General features: G+C 40.3%; 1 protein-coding gene across 2 annotated transcripts in view; it reads right to left on the bottom strand.

The window, feature by feature from the left end:
• Positions 1-16042, bottom strand: part of chrm2a (cholinergic receptor, muscarinic 2a) — a 78503-nt gene that overhangs the window by 32608 nt on the left and 29853 nt on the right. For both annotated transcript variants that reach the window (XM_067581634.1, XM_067581636.1), the window contains exon 2: positions 15064-15214. The gene's annotated coding sequence lies outside the window, so the exon portion shown is untranslated. The remainder of the gene's footprint in view (positions 1-15063; positions 15215-16042) is intronic.

Genomic DNA, 16042 nt, shown 5'->3' with positions numbered 1-16042 from the left:
ATACCGAGCAGCCAGAGAGGCCAGACTTCAGTAACGGGTCACTGCACACTCTTAGCAGAAAGATCCTCAGAGACTTTTCCTCTGCCAGCTTCTGTCATCCGAGGATGGTTTTTCTCACTACAGATTTCACTAATGTAATTGCCAGAAGCTCAGAAGTGCATATTTTGTAAGTTACTGAGTATAGAGGCAAATTGGTATAGTTGAGTGGTATTTGATCATTCTGCTGGTGGTTTGAAATAGAGATTTGGGAAAGCGAAATTCTTGAAACTGTTAAATTTCTTATATAGTCAAATGTTAGGTTATTCTTAAAAGATGAATGCTGTTCATCTTAAAAACTTGTCAGATGATTTACATGTGGAGCCCTGGAGGGATGTGTAGGAAGGGACTTGGGATGGGAGGAGAAAGTGCTGTAAATTGAAAATCAGTGTTTAAAAACCTGAATGGACATTAGATCAAACTTGATAGGGAACTTAGAAACAGTGTTGCCTGTACTATTAAATGTAACATGTAAACCTGCGAATGGATTCTAGCAGTATACAGTACAGAGTATACTTGGTCAAGCCTTAGTTATATACTTGGACTCCAACTTTGCGGTGCATGTATTGCAAAACCAGTAGCAATACAGTACATGCAGAAAGACGATGAGCATCCATATTGAGCATTTGCCAATTTAGTTCCAGACTGCTGACTTTTCTTCCTGTTTTACCACAAATATCAACAGATCAGTGATTCAGAAACATGTCAACATGCTTAATAAACTCTGATTTTTCTTGTAATTCTAGTTTTTGTACTGAGGTGATTTGCAGAATCTTTAGCCAGGCCCTGTTGAAAGTTTCTATTTAAAACTTCTTTGCACCTCTACAGAGAATATTCCATTTCAACTACTATGTCAAAATATAAAAAATATTTAGTTAAAATGATGTATTACTTCTAATAATACTTTACTCCCTTTGGCACCGTTTTATCACAGACAGAAGGCAATTTTACAGTCCCATTCAGGACTATAATTTGTAATTATGCAGTGGTTATGATGTTATGATTCTGTCTGGGGCCTCTGATTCTCGTTTGACAGCCAAAGAATGATTAAAGTCACCCATCAGCCTGTCATTTGAATTATTCAACAGCAGACAGCTATAGTACGTCCAATGAGGGGAAAAAAGGGGGAAGATTTAAAGTTTTACCTCTGTGTTCAAACAGTCCAGGTGGTTGACAGTGAAATATAGAGTCCTGAACTATTGGTGACGAAAACGGATGAAAAACATGCTGTACTCTTGGCCTCCTGACAGGAGTACAACCAATCTATTAGACTGTATTTATAGTGGGTGTTATAAACTTAGCTGAAGTGAAGGCTTTAGGCGTAATGAGAGGAAGCAACATATTCTGGTTCACATCTGAAATCTCACAAAATATCACTCCCGAAGAAATCCACCAATGTTAAATTATTTAAATTCCTGAATAATTCATTCTAAAGCAAACAATAATTGATAGAGTGGTGGTCATGTGTAATTATCCCGAAAAACAACAGAACAAAACAGTGCAGGGGAAAATGAATGTTTCTAAACTGTATATTTGACTATACTTTATGTCCCTCTTGGAATATTGATTAGATAGAAGATTTTCCTGTCTGTTGGCCCTTGGATTGGCTGAGATGAATGGGACTGTGGGGTAATGGCTAGTGAAACAAGAGTGATTTTCCATTATACCAGAGTCGAAGTGAAGGGAGGAGGGCGTCTGAGAAATGACCAAAATGGGCAATGCTGATCACTTCCAATTAATTCAACTCGCTCTGCTCCTTCAGTCTGCATTGAACAAACCCAACTTCTTCTGCAGCGATATAATCATCCAGGACATGACGGCACCAAGTAATTCAACAACTCAACATAACTCAACAGCCCAAGAAATTCACCATTTGATACTTAGCCTTTCTTAATTTGTGATGTTGTTGCAGTGTGTGACGTCCAGAAGTTATACTGGAATAAAATGTTAAGACTAACTTTTTGGTGTACCCAGTTTAGCTCAGCATTCATCCATTTCCACATCAGGGGTTTCTAAATATAGTCTCAGGATCCAAATTTCCTTTACATTACATTCCACAGGCTACCTTGGCTACCTTGACATTTATTTGGTATTATTTCCATCCGACTCCCTTGACAAATTCTTATATTATATCCAGCCAAACATCCCTCTGCCCGCATTTATTGAACCAATTGGTTGATGCAGCAGTAACTACTATTGCGGAATCTCCACCTCCCCCATCGCCATGAACATCCTCTGATATTTTCCCAGGAGATTCAAGTGAGATTCCCACCAACACCAGCATATACAGTCTCAGGGGATCCTGTCCCCTCTCCTATCTCCATGGGCCTGCATATAGTAAAGACACTTCACATTGATGGTTTCAAGCCTTTCTCTGAGGCACTTTTAATAAATATAAATTGCCAATTACTCTTAACATCCAAATGCAACATGTGCCATTATTTCATTCTGTTGCATTAAATGTCTCTCCCCCTTCTCGGATTTTTGCTGTTGCTGCTATCAAGCTCCACTGAAAATAAGTTGTCATGATATAAGCCATTTAGCAAATTATTTGCAGGATTATGAATAATAGACTATCAAACTAGAGATGCACCAATCGATCGGGCCACCAATCGAAAACAGCTGGTTTTCAGCTGATTGGCCGTGACCAGCCGATCAATCTCATATATACGATTTTTTGCCGGTCAAATTTTCCTTACATAGCCGCACTATGATTCACGTCACGCACACAGTGGCAGCTGCTGCACAGACAGTGTAGCCACACACACACACACACAAACAAGCACATTGTGCACACAGCGGCAGCTGTAGCACAGAGAGTACAGCCACTCACACATCATATCATTGGTGTGGCAGTTCTTCAGCATGAGTGAAGAAGACACAAAGATCGCGATTTGTAATACCTTTTAAGTCCAAAATAAGCTGTGGAGGCACCTTGAAAACATTCAGAACAACGAACTTAATCAGACACTTAAAAAACCATCGTCCTGGTGAACATGCCCAATTTCAAGAAGAAAAATGTAAGTTATTTAAATAGTTAATAAACATACAATGTAATTTCAATATTCCATTGAAGAAAAGTTACAAAAATGTTTGTGTATGCTGTTAATTATAGTTAGATAGAAAGAAAATCAGAATCGACAGGTCAGACTTTTAAAAAATAGGAAATCGGAATCGGCAAGAAAACAAAAATATGCCCAGAAGTGCAGTGCAACAGCTATGATAATATTATGTGGACTTTCCCTTTTTTTACTACTCTGCACTAAGCTCATAAAGACGCTACAAGAGACCAGATCAAGGTGAACTGACATTCAGTAGCAAGAGAGAAAATTAGAGCAGTGGAATAAGTTCATGTCTGGCACGCCGCCAGCTTAAGCATCTTAGAAAAAGTTCTCGAACAATGTCCTGTTGCTACCATTCAGTAGTAGGATTACTTAATGCGATTACCAGGGCCGCCTAATCAACCATGGTGAATGTAGCCCATAATTACAGTGAGAAGATGAGGAAGGTGTATGACAGAGATTAGAAAAGGTGAACTCCAGTGAGCCTTACACAATATGCCCCCTCCCAGCTCAAAGCACACTCACAGGGTTCACAACTGGAGTACTGCTTAATGATTGTGTTCTTTAGTAACAGCAGGTTCTTGTTTTAAAGGGTCAGTTCATGCAAATTAGTTTTCATTAGGAGTATTCTAAATGTAAAAGATATCTAAAAGATACTAAAACGTGCCTCAGCTGAATGGGACTTCTTTCTGGGTTTGTCACTACGAGCGACACATGTTGCCATTTGATCCATTGTCAATATACAAATATGAACTACAAAACATTTATTATAATTTAGGTCTAGTCTCAAGATTTTACTTGAATGAGTGAAGCCCTGTCTCACTACACATGATAGTCAACTAAGCTGGACTCTCACTTTCTTCTCTTTCTTCTGTCTTTTCCCATGTGGGATACCATTCATTTTCATCACATGTGACATAGACGTTGACATTTCATTTGCTTGACTCCACTGGGAATTACCTCAAATCAATTGCAGGCACCTGGAAGCTATGGTAAATCTTCCTAACAGGCATACCCTTAGGGTAAATGGAAGTGAATGTTGTGTCCTCTTGAGATAAATTTGTAGTGACTATAATATGTACAGTGGGAACATGGAAATGAGGTCCATGTATTTTAATAGTAGGAACAGAGAATTCTCTAATGAAAACATGAAAATTCTCCCTGGTGCCGTGCGAGATTGCAAAGCCAGTGAAATAGGATGCGAGAGGTAATTTAGGACGTGTCTGTTTTCTGCGCACACATAATGGATCACCTGTCCATTTGCTCAAGCTGTCCTAATCATCATCCATCTGAAGTATTGATTAGGTTATATGCATACGATACAATCGACAGCTGATGATTTAGGTGAGATGTATGTCCAAGCTGTCAGTCTGGAGAAACTAGTTCTTCAGGGTAAAAATGTTTTACTAGTTTGTTAAATGCATTTTTTAAAACTTTGGGATCTTTATTGGTTCAGACTCTAGAATCAAGACACTACTGCTGCAACATCTTAACATCTAAATGTTAAGGGAGCAATGTTTTTATGTGACACAAAAAAAATGGATTAATCTTTAATGTGCCCATATGGCACTTTGAGGCCTCACTGCAGACTAGGTTGCCACTTAGATGAGCTATCACCTGTGCTGCAGTATCTGGCATTTTATCATTTGGCTTATTTGCAACGACTGCAATCTGTGTCTTGAACGCTGCACATGCCTGTCCCTCAACCAATGTCTAAACCATTTCATGAGAGAGCACACAAAGTCAAGGCCATTGTTGCAATGGACCAACAGCTGATACGATCCCCAATGTGATACACACAAGGTCTTTAATGTCAAAATAGAAATCTCTAGTTTCTGTATTGCCTATGTGCCAAGGAGAGAAATGAGCCTTATCTCAGAGGAAGGTGGCCATCCATCAGCAATTTCTCTCAGTTTATCAGCCTGCCCAAGTCGAATCGCACAATGATGTCAGGCATTAATCAAATACTGACACCTCACATTCAGGACTGAGACATGTACCCTTTTCTCCCTGCCCAAATCTGGGTACTGTCCTGCTGAGACACTCGCTGGCTGCAGATTTAAACCCTTTTGGTGCTGTGTGCCAATATTATACAGCTAGAGGATTGTACAGGAGCTATGTTGAAAGGAAAGACATATGGAAAGTGCATAAATCACACACTGAAAATTCAAAAAGCACCATGTTAAAAGTCTTGTACCGCGGCCACTTCATTACAGTTTTATTCACATGAATGTGTTTCAGAAGTTCACTTAGAGCCTGCCCCCTTGCAGAGAGCAAAGACGAAGAGACTGTTACATTTACTGTGTGTCACTGTGCCGGGAATAATCCTGTCACTAAAAATGCAGCACGACAAGGACAGAGAGCTTCTTGTGGCTGAGTCGGTCGTCTCTTCTTCTATACTCCCCACTGACCACTCATTCATTCTATTTAGAAATTACTGAGCGCTATTGATGTGCTGAATCGAAACCCTCACAGGAGTGAGAGATGTCATAAATTGAACATCTTGGACATGGTTGAAACTCACCATGGGGCTATATTCATGTCACAACATTGATCTAACTTGGGCAGCTGATGATTTGTCTATATAGAGCAAGAAAATGTTGTAAAAATTGCTTTATTCAACCTCAGAGAGTGTTCTAACTCCTGTGGTTGATCATAAAACCCTTTGGAGGATGTGAATTTTTCACATGGATGAATATCTGGATACAAAATTGAAGGGAGCCAGATGTGACCCTGGAACACATCTTTCCATTCCCTCTCTTACTGAGAGCGGATGTTTTGTTTCTTTTGGTTGAACTCGATTCCTCCCTGCATTATTTTGAGGAAGGAGCCATTGTGGGACATTTAAACTGGCATGACCTCTGAAACAGGGTATCTGAAATTTTAAGCGACATTAGTAATTCACTTGACAAGCCTGAAATTTCGAAATGACAAAGTTCAGTCATATTCTCCACGGAGAACAGAGCTCCCACCGACAGAAAAGAAAATGGAAATTCATAAAAATCCACTTCCACAACACAATCCAAATCTCATGTTTGGATGATAAGTATGTCCAAACATGCTGCAAGTAACTTACTTAAAATCCTCCTGATAAATAACTGAGAATGACATTATTTTGCCACCATTAAAACAGTTCTCCAGTTATCCTGATTATCTCTGAGGCTGCCCCCATTTTGAAGCCACATGCTTTTTTTTTTTACTATTGATGTGAGTACATTGTCCAGCACTCCAGGTTTCGGAATGACTGATAGAAAAAGTTTATGGCAAAGTATTTCTTTTACTGAGGTTAGACCCTGCTCAATAACAAACTTTAAACCTTTTGCACCAGCAGTAAAAAATCATAAAAAATGTCAGCAGCAATGCAATTCCAGGTGGCATGCTCGCTCCCTCTCTCTTGCTCTTGCACAGCTGCCATCTTGAAGAGTGGGAAGTCACCCAGAAAATTGCATTTTTCATGTTACCCACACACTGACTGGCTCTAACATGTATGCAAATTCTGGCACCTGAGTAACTTTCAGTCAAGGACTTGGTGGGAAGGAAAAAAGGCTTGTAATAGAAGATTATGTACAGTATATAATGTGTGTGTACTGAGAGGTAATGTGTGGCTTTTGTGAGAGTATCTATTCTACGTAATGATATTAGTCGTGATGAATGGTAATGAACTAAGAGAGCTGCCTTATCGTGCTCTCACTGCTAATGCTCAGACACGATCAGCCACCCATTACGAGTGCCCTTTACCCCCCCTGCAGACAAACAGCGTACACAGATAATTCAATACCTTTTTGTCATTACAGTACAACAAGAGTGCTGTTTAGACTGACACACTACTAATGTCCTTCTCTGGTTGCTTTAACATCAACCCCCCCACACACACACCCTCCAAAGACAATCAGCTGTAGTGTCTCTTTGTGCTGTTAAATTAGCATCTCTCAGGCGAGCCATGTTAGAGTCTCCTGCTGTGAATACAGGAAACTTCACTTAACAACTTAAGACAACTTGTAACTGGTAGCGTGCTTCAGTGTTACCAATGCGCTCTTGGGAAAATAATATAGCAAACAAGAACATATACTATATGCCCTTCAAATTTACCATTTACTTATATGATCATTTTTGGGTTTGGCACATCTATGGTTAAAGGGTGGTTATGTTCAGGCACTTGAAACTACTTTTTTTTTTGTCAAAGAAAAATATCCAACACCCTATTTCAGAAGTCACATGCTTTGTACACCAAATGATCCACCCTGACCTCCTCCAAAAGGTTTGCTGACACAAAAAGTGAATTTCAGAGCCGATGCAATGGCATCCAAAGTCAATGGAAAGAAATATGGTTATTGACAAAGACGTTTTTGTGAGAGTTGAAAATGATCTAGTGATTTAGTGAAAGTTTAATGCTTATCCCAAGGCTGTATGATTCAGTATTATGAACATACAGAGACAGGGGAATGGAGAAGGGTCTGAGTGAAAATTTCTCCTTCACAGGTGAAATCTTGAGGCTGTACAGCCCAGTATCTTAGGAGTTTCATCCATTTTGGATGATTTCGCACCTTACTATTTTATTTCTACTGCCAGCATTCAGTGCCAATAAGAGAAGTAGGCTAAAGGCTGTTTAGCGAGGTGGAAAGTAAGGCTGTGGAGGTTAAGGAGGCTGACATCTCCGTCACATACCTTCATTTATCTGGCTTTATTTTTATTAAACGTAGCCTGATCTTTCCCTGACATTAGGCTTTTTAGTTGCCTAACCTCAATCAGATCTTAACTATGGTTTATTTTTTATAACTACAAACCTTCCCTAGCCATTACCACACCATAGGGGCCATGTGCACATATACTGTACGTGCATATGTCATTGACGTTTCAGAAACATTGATATTGGATTTAACAAAAGGTTGTTATAATCTAGGTTTTTGCAGAATATTGATGCTTGTGTCTGGCAAATGGGTTAGGCTGTATTACTCAATTTCATGAACATACAGTACAGAGATGAAAAAAAAGGAGAGGGGTCTGAAGGAAAATGCGAGGAGAAAATTTGCTTTATATTTAATCTGAATGCACCAAGACATGAGTCTTTTTGTAGCTGTGTAACATCTTGCTTCTTCCACCTACAGTGTGCTATTGAGAGTCATTTGCATGACCCAGGAGGTTGCTGTCGAAAAGAATAACCACAGGTTATTCTAAGCAGTCTAACAAACCTCCAATTGAGGACAGTCTCATAGAACAAATAAACACTCAAAAGAACAAATTTCCTGTCTGTGCTGTTGACCCATATTGTTAACCCACTGTGATTGACCTCTCGCTCTTGGATTAGGGTTAAATTATGTCCCAGTTTGGAATAAATTCCACTAATCAGCTATTCTCAAGTCCACGCTGATCTCTCCATATAATGTGATGGCAGCTTGCATGCTCATGTCTTTCCCCACATCTTTATATAGAGGACAAATCTATATGACATGCATAATTCACACTGCCGATATGGGCACCATGAATAGATTTATCATCACACACTAAATAAATGGTGGAGTGTGAATATATGCTTAGTGGCGAGGAGTCATCATCAATCTCCATGCCTCAATACAACTGGATGTGGCAACATGTGTGCAGTTGAAAGCGGTATGAATAATACTTTACGCAAATTCAGCAAGGTAAATGGATTTTATTGCAAGCCACGAGGTCACATGTCGCTATCAAGCACATATTTGGAGATGTTCCCCTGCCTAGAAATTCCCATAGGGCCAGTCAGAGACAGAACTGTAATCAATGGCCTGGTTCCAGTAATTACTGTTTACTTTAGCTCATTATTCTCACAGCTTTGATTAAGCAATAGCCCTCATGTGAAGGATATGTGGCCTTAATTGGTGGTTGCCAGGACGCACATCTCCCGCTTCTGTTGTGATGCATGATGGGAGGAATGGAGGTCAGGAAGTGAGAGACGCCTCAGGCAGCTATTCTTGGCCCTGCCTTTGAGTCATTCACATTCTCTAATTGTCCGACGAGCCAACATGTGACAAAAGATGAACAGCAGCCCCTCGTCCGGCGAAGCAAACAGCAAACACTGCACACATGCTTCAGACAGCGGAAGAGAATGGTTCATATGTTGACATTTACAACCTAATTAAAACCAAGGAGGGAAATGATCCATGCAGGGTCAGATGCTCATTACACACAGGTGGTTACACACAAAACATACACAAGTGTACAAGCATTTGCACAGGATCCGTTTAGCTACTCTACACACATTTAGCAGAGCAGCGCTAATCCCACCAGGCTGCAAAACCTGCTCATTTGAATCACTGAAATCCTTAGATGATTAAAATATATTAGCATGTCAGAGAAATTCATACTCATAATATTAAAGATGTATATATGCACATAAATTCCCCAATGCCTCCTGCGTTTTGATTAGGAAGAGAAAAATGTAGGTAACAAATAAAATGTATCAAATACAGAATTTTAAACACTACAAAGTTATTAGAATATATTTGCACATCATTGCATTGTTCATTCGCTACAGTATTACATTTTTACAAGCACATACACACTTAGCTACCCAAGGCTGAGCAGAGTCGGCTGTCACATCTAACTCATCAAATAAGAACATGCCTCTCAGCCACGTCTTTCAATCTCACTGCAACAGTAAGCATTGAATACATTGTAGCATCCACTTGTTTGATGTTTTTTTTCTTTCGTTATACATCAAATTAGCTGGAAACCAAAATGATAAAAATCTGTACAAAGCTTGAAATAATTGTAATTAACCAAAGTGAGACAGTTGTTGCCATATTCACCAATAATTCAGAGTCTGCATCAGAAGCACAGCATTTCCCCCCTTCCGCTATGACAGCCTATCCCGCTGCATTCCCCAAGCTCCATTCATTAAAACGTCCTTTGAGTCCTTCCTTGGAAAGAACAATACCATCTAGACCTCACAATTCAGTTAATCCCCCTACTACCACATGCACGTACACACTTGCTATGATGTATTTGCTTGCACAGAGCCTCCTGTTATGACACTCACTGTATGTTAACTAAAGAAAAACAAAGCGTCCAATAAATTATTGTTGTTCTCATATTTTGTCGCTTAAGAAAATATTAGGTGAAAAAATAATGACATAACGCAGCTCTAATCCAACTCTAATACAGCTATAGCACTAAGCTCCATCATAGAAATCCTTTACTAAATATTGAGCTACATTTGCTTTTCTGTATGCATCCATGTTTCTGCATCTGAATCCAGAAGGTGCTTGTTGTTTGGTGTGTGTTAATCACTTGCAACTGGCCTTCCTCTCTTATTTTCATGGGTAATTGGCTATGCAGCACATGGAACCAGAGACCTTCAGGCGACATACAAGAAGGGAAACACTAGGTTGGAAGAAACTGAGATCACTGAAGCATGTCAAATTTTTTTCCTCTTCCCTCAATCAATTACTGTATCTTGTTGTTTACTTATTCATTTCGTACTTTCCCTTTCCTCAAAAACACCACGCTCTGGGCATTTGTCTCTATTCTTATATGTGCCAGATTTCAAAATATTCATCTTGAGCCGTGCAGGTCTTTCCTCCATCTGTCTTGCCTCTCCTTAATTTTCCTCCCCTTTCAAACTCCTACTCAGTCTGTGAGTGTGCCCATATCTCGATTAGACCTCTGGAAATGCCTCTGCAATTTCCTGGAAGATTATATTGATGGATTTACACAATATCAATCAGAGCAAATGCAGAGCTTGAAATAGCCCTTCACTATCGGTGCGAGATGTTTCTGAACAGTGGTCAAAGAGCCCACCAGAAATAAAGGTGATGAGGTAGACCTTCAATCTTGTACTCATGTGCTTTTGAACCTTTCCCTGAGCTCCCCTTCTCCAAGATTTCCCTTTTAAGAACATCATGCTCCAAATTATATATATTTAATTATATGAAACATGCACCTACAATGATTAAAAAACAGACAGCAATACTGACTGTAGCCACCTCAGATGAAGATGAGCCATTCCCTGGTGACTCTTCGTAACACGACCAGTATTTCACTTGCTCCTTTCAACAAGCCGCTCTGAATGAGGTCACATTCTTCTGACCTCGGGGCATTATTACCCTGTAATCATGTGTTGCTCTACATGGCTACATTTGTTATTTCTCGTTGACAGCCTAATGTTAGAAGAAAGCAATTTTACCTGATGGATGATCATAAAAGGGGGAGAGGCTATATCAGCTTCATGGCTTGCCAGTGAATTATGCACAACAAAATCCCATAGATGCCTGAACCGGCGGCCCGCAATACCTGCCTTCTCAAATATACTACCAGTCTACGTGCTTTACACGCTGGATTATTATTTCCAGAGCTGTGAGGACTTCTCAGCTTGTCACAATGTGCATGAGGCCTATTAATTACCATAGTATTTACTTGTCCTCTTCAATCAAATAGGCTGCCAGTCCTTACATTACCGCGGCGTTATGAAAAATTGTTGACTTATATTCAAGCAGCATAGCTTGGACGACTGATTCATAGGTCTCAGGCCATTCATGATCACAGAAATCAATCCGCACTCCTCCTCTGGCCCGCACTTTGTCTGTTGGCGGCAATAGGGATAACGTGTCAAAGTGGGCCTCCTCAATCTTGTCACTTTAAGTGCAATCAATAGTGCTTCCCCACCAACCGAACGCCTCTGAATACCAGCCCCCCTCTCCTCACACTAGGCTGAACATTTCAATCAATATCTGACTGGAGGCTAAAAACATCTGCAGAAGCAACAACAAAAACCGAGGCAGAATTAAATGCTTTACAATATACTGAAGACGACGACACGCTCTGCAAGAGCATTTCTGCAGGAACAGCAATGCAATGAAAACAGTTGGGCGTATGAAGAAAAAATTAGATTCTTTATGACAGTTAAGTCTACAAATACCATGTTTGTGTGGTGTGAAAGAGAAATGGTTCAAGTCACAACAGAAAGTTATCTCTCTGAAAACAGCAACACACTTGCAGGACTGAATGTGTATTATTATTGTGTTGATTGTCACCATCAAACAATTAACCCTCTACTTAACGAATCAAACATCACATCACTGTTCCATTAGAGCTGCAATACAATTAGCAGAGGAGAAAGCTTTCTATCTTTAAACACAGCCTTTCCAGAAGGGTTTTCCGTCTTGAATATGTTGTCCCCACAGCCTCATATATCACTGTGGACAATTCTCAATGTATGGCCTGCCGTCGGCTTCCAGACGGCTCCAATCCATAAAACCGAGCCTCTGGACAACGTACCTGTAAATTAGTCTACCTAAAAAATTCAACAAGCCCAGAGAAAGGTTTGATACGTGCATCTAGGTGCTTGGCCCTGGAAACGATTGTATTAATTGCCTCGAGGATTATGAGACACAGACCTCCACTCCCTCATGCATATTTGACACTTCCAGCAGTGCGCTCAGACCCCTGTTGCAGCTAATGGATGATGTTTGGTGCTGTGTTGCATATGTATTAGCTACCAAGTTGAATGGGTATGTGGCAATTGCATCCCCGTGTGTGCCTATCTGTCTGAGCATGTGTGTCAGCTCTGTTGTCTTGAGCCAGCCAGAGTGAGTGTAGAGCTGGGTGGTCAGGTTGCTAGTCCCTAATTGATGCAACTGCTCCCACTACTCTTGCCCTCAAAGGAATGGAGCTGCCCTCTACTGTTAATCTGTGCCAGGGATTTGGCTTGCTTGACACGAAACTGACCTAATAGTCCTTTGGGGGTGGTGTGTGCCCAAACACACGCTCAAAAAACAGTATGACAGATAAGAATACAGTCACTTGGACAGGGGAACACAAAGAGACAAACTCTCATGCAAAGGAGAGAAACAGATATGCACACAAACAAACATACATCTACACACAATCTCAGTTCAAAGAGCTGCAACTCCATTTGAAAAATGGTTCTGGACAGCATCGCTATGATGAAGAGGGAGAGCTCTTGACAGTGTGTTTGGTGGAACAGCATCAAACAGTGGCGTGTGTACGTGCAGATTCCATGTCTGCTGATAATGTCTGCACACACTCCCAGAGAGAGAAGTGGGGTTGTTGATATCAAGTGCTCGCACATTGCTATACATGATGTTCTTTTTGTCTCTAGAGATCGTCTGCCATGACAGAGTGACACCTGCTCTGATGGCCTTTGAAACTTCTGAACATGATCCACAGCTTCAGACATATACTCCTGTCTGATCAAATATGTTTAATTGAGAGGCTGATAGGGAGGATTTCCCACCAAATCACTGAATATTCAAGCAGAGTGTATCAAAACCCACCAAATCAGAGGCTTTTTGCATTGGCTCTCCAGTCTTTGGTGACTGAAAGCGCCATAGTCAGCTCAGCCTCGATATAAGGTTAAAAGACCGCTGAATCCGCAGAATTCATCATGATGTGATAACTCTGTTGCAGGTCAAACTGAACAAAGCATGTGAACCAACAATAGAGTTAACTAACTAATAGAGCAAACTAACTTATGATCCAAGTCTGAACTGAAGACAGTCAGAAGCAGCCCCTTTACATTGTAGCATTAAGATCAGAGATGCAATTGCTTATTCATGTGCACACGGATGCACATTTGAACGGCGATGCAATCACTTAGCTTAAAGTTGCATTCATAATTTTTTTTTGGCCACTTGGGGGCAGCAGAACCAGCTATGCATCCAACACTGATATACCGTATCACTGTACAAAGTTGTTACATGTTAACAAACAGTTACCTGTCTGTCTGCTGTTTACCAGAGATTTTTCGCTAAAAACAACTACCTGCCGGAAACGAGGCTGATGAGAACAGTGAGACTGAACCAAAACAGTGAAGTTGTGAGCCGTAAAACCAAAATGGCTGGAAGACACTAAAATGCTCCGTAGAGCTGAGGTGGACTGCAGAGGCTATAATTCTCAGTAGGTTTATACTGCAGGTGACTCCCTTCACTTGGCACATGGTGGTTATTTGATCCATTCTTAATATAAAATATTGATAAGTAAGTAAGTGCAGCTTTAAAATATTGAATCTTTGAACTGAACTGAATGAACTGATTAAAATCAGAAGTGATTCATAATTTCCATCTCTGAAAAGGACTACACTGTAACAGCAGCGCTATCATAGGACCACACTCTTCCCTCAGTTTGGTATGTGTTACTATGAATGACCACTTACCTGAAATTATCAGAATTTTCCTCATGCAATTAGCCTCACCCACCTTAGTACTCGAAAACCGTATGACTCAGAGTGAGTGCTATACTATCTCTACGTTCAAGGTCTCAGTGTGACTTCAGCATAATACATGTATGAGGGTTCACAAGTCTTTACGTCATAGTCCAGATTTGAGTCTACTGATGTACGACAAGCTCTTGTAACTCCAGTGGCAATTTAAAAAAATGTGTCATACTGTAAAAATGCTGCAAGAATAAAACCATTAGCATTAAGTCATCTTAGGACTTCAGTACACAAAATGCTAGGTGTACTGTACCTTCAAAAAATACCAGAAATTACTGTATGTGACTTTACTAAGCATTGGACATTTTACCTGTATGCATAATGAAGACATTATCTCCCATGTATGCTGAATACATTTATAATAATTAATATTACCTGCCAGGCCTGGTGAGGTGATTCTGCTTCAGAGGAGTTATGCATTATGTAAAGATGTCGTTTGTGTGTGCATAAATTTCAATCTGCCATTGGTAAATTAAAATTTATTGAGAGCGTCGACCCAGAGTAGAGCGAATTATATGTCAAGACAGACATAACACTTTTCAAATAGAATTAAAGAAATGTAATTGCATATTCCATACAGAGAGCAGCTGCTATAACTCACTACAATATTCATGCAAAGGGGCCAAAATTTGGAAATGACTCATTCATAAATCAGAGCTGAGGATGAGTTTATCTCTTTTGGGGGTTTGACTTGGTGTGAGTGTCCTGAGTAAACACTGAGAAGCTATCACTGCAGAGTCAGAGTGTGTTAGTACTTACAGCGGGTGTTAAGCAGTCCGTTGGGCTTTCTCACACTTGGATGGCATATTTGGAGAGTCTGTGTTCAATGTAGCACCAGAGAGGCTTTTTTTTGACAGAGGGAAGCGGCGGGTGTGTCTTGCTCCAGCTTCATGGTTAATAGCCATGGCCACTGTACAAGAGGAAAAAAATGGGATTAGCACTGGTCACAAGTGATATAGTGCATGTCATCCCAGCTCTTATCACCAGACAGAACCTTGATTTTGGACAACTTTGCAAAACCCTTTAATATGTAGAGTGACCATGCTACTGAACATTCAACGGCAAAGTTTTAAAATCATTTCTACAATATCTGCACATTGCAGCTGCTGTATGGTAAGAGGAATAGTTCAACATTTTGGAAAATACTTACTCGCATTCTGCCAGCATCTTTAAAGCTCATTAACACATTATATCTCTAACGTTTATCTGTACAACAACAATTACTTAGTTGGAGTAAATTGGTGTTTGTTTTAAAGAAAAGGAAAAAAAGGGCCAACATTTCTTGCAAGAATGTGACGGAGTATGAACTCGGCAATGAAAGTGGGATGCGCTCTCTAATGCGCGTCTAATCTACATCTTGTATTGCTGACATTTGACATAAATCGTGTGCAGTTGAATCATCGAATACGAATGTAATTCCTTGTGATACTGGGCTGGTTATCTATGGTCAGGAGTCAGTGACGCAGTTTCAGTGGTACAGCAGCAACATGGAGATTGCCTTTAAGTTTCAGTCTTCACTATATAAATTATACAGTCCTCAATCCCTATGGACCTGTAACACCCAATATGCATAATGTACACATCCCGCACGACAATCAAAGAAAATGATGGTGGCTCTGACCGCCTCCGATGTAAATTACTGTGGCCTAAGTTCACTATATGAGTGCACCCGGTATGGAAGCCACAAACCTCGGAGACCATTAACCCAGAGTGCTGCAGCACTCTCACTCATATTTCC

Source organism: Thunnus thynnus, chromosome 23 (genome assembly GCF_963924715.1).
Source record: "Thunnus thynnus chromosome 23, fThuThy2.1, whole genome shotgun sequence".
NCBI classification, from domain to species: Eukaryota; Metazoa; Chordata; class Actinopteri; order Scombriformes; family Scombridae; genus Thunnus; species Thunnus thynnus.
Note: the sequence above shows the minus strand (reverse complement) of the source record. Positions and strands in the feature narration are given on the sequence as shown.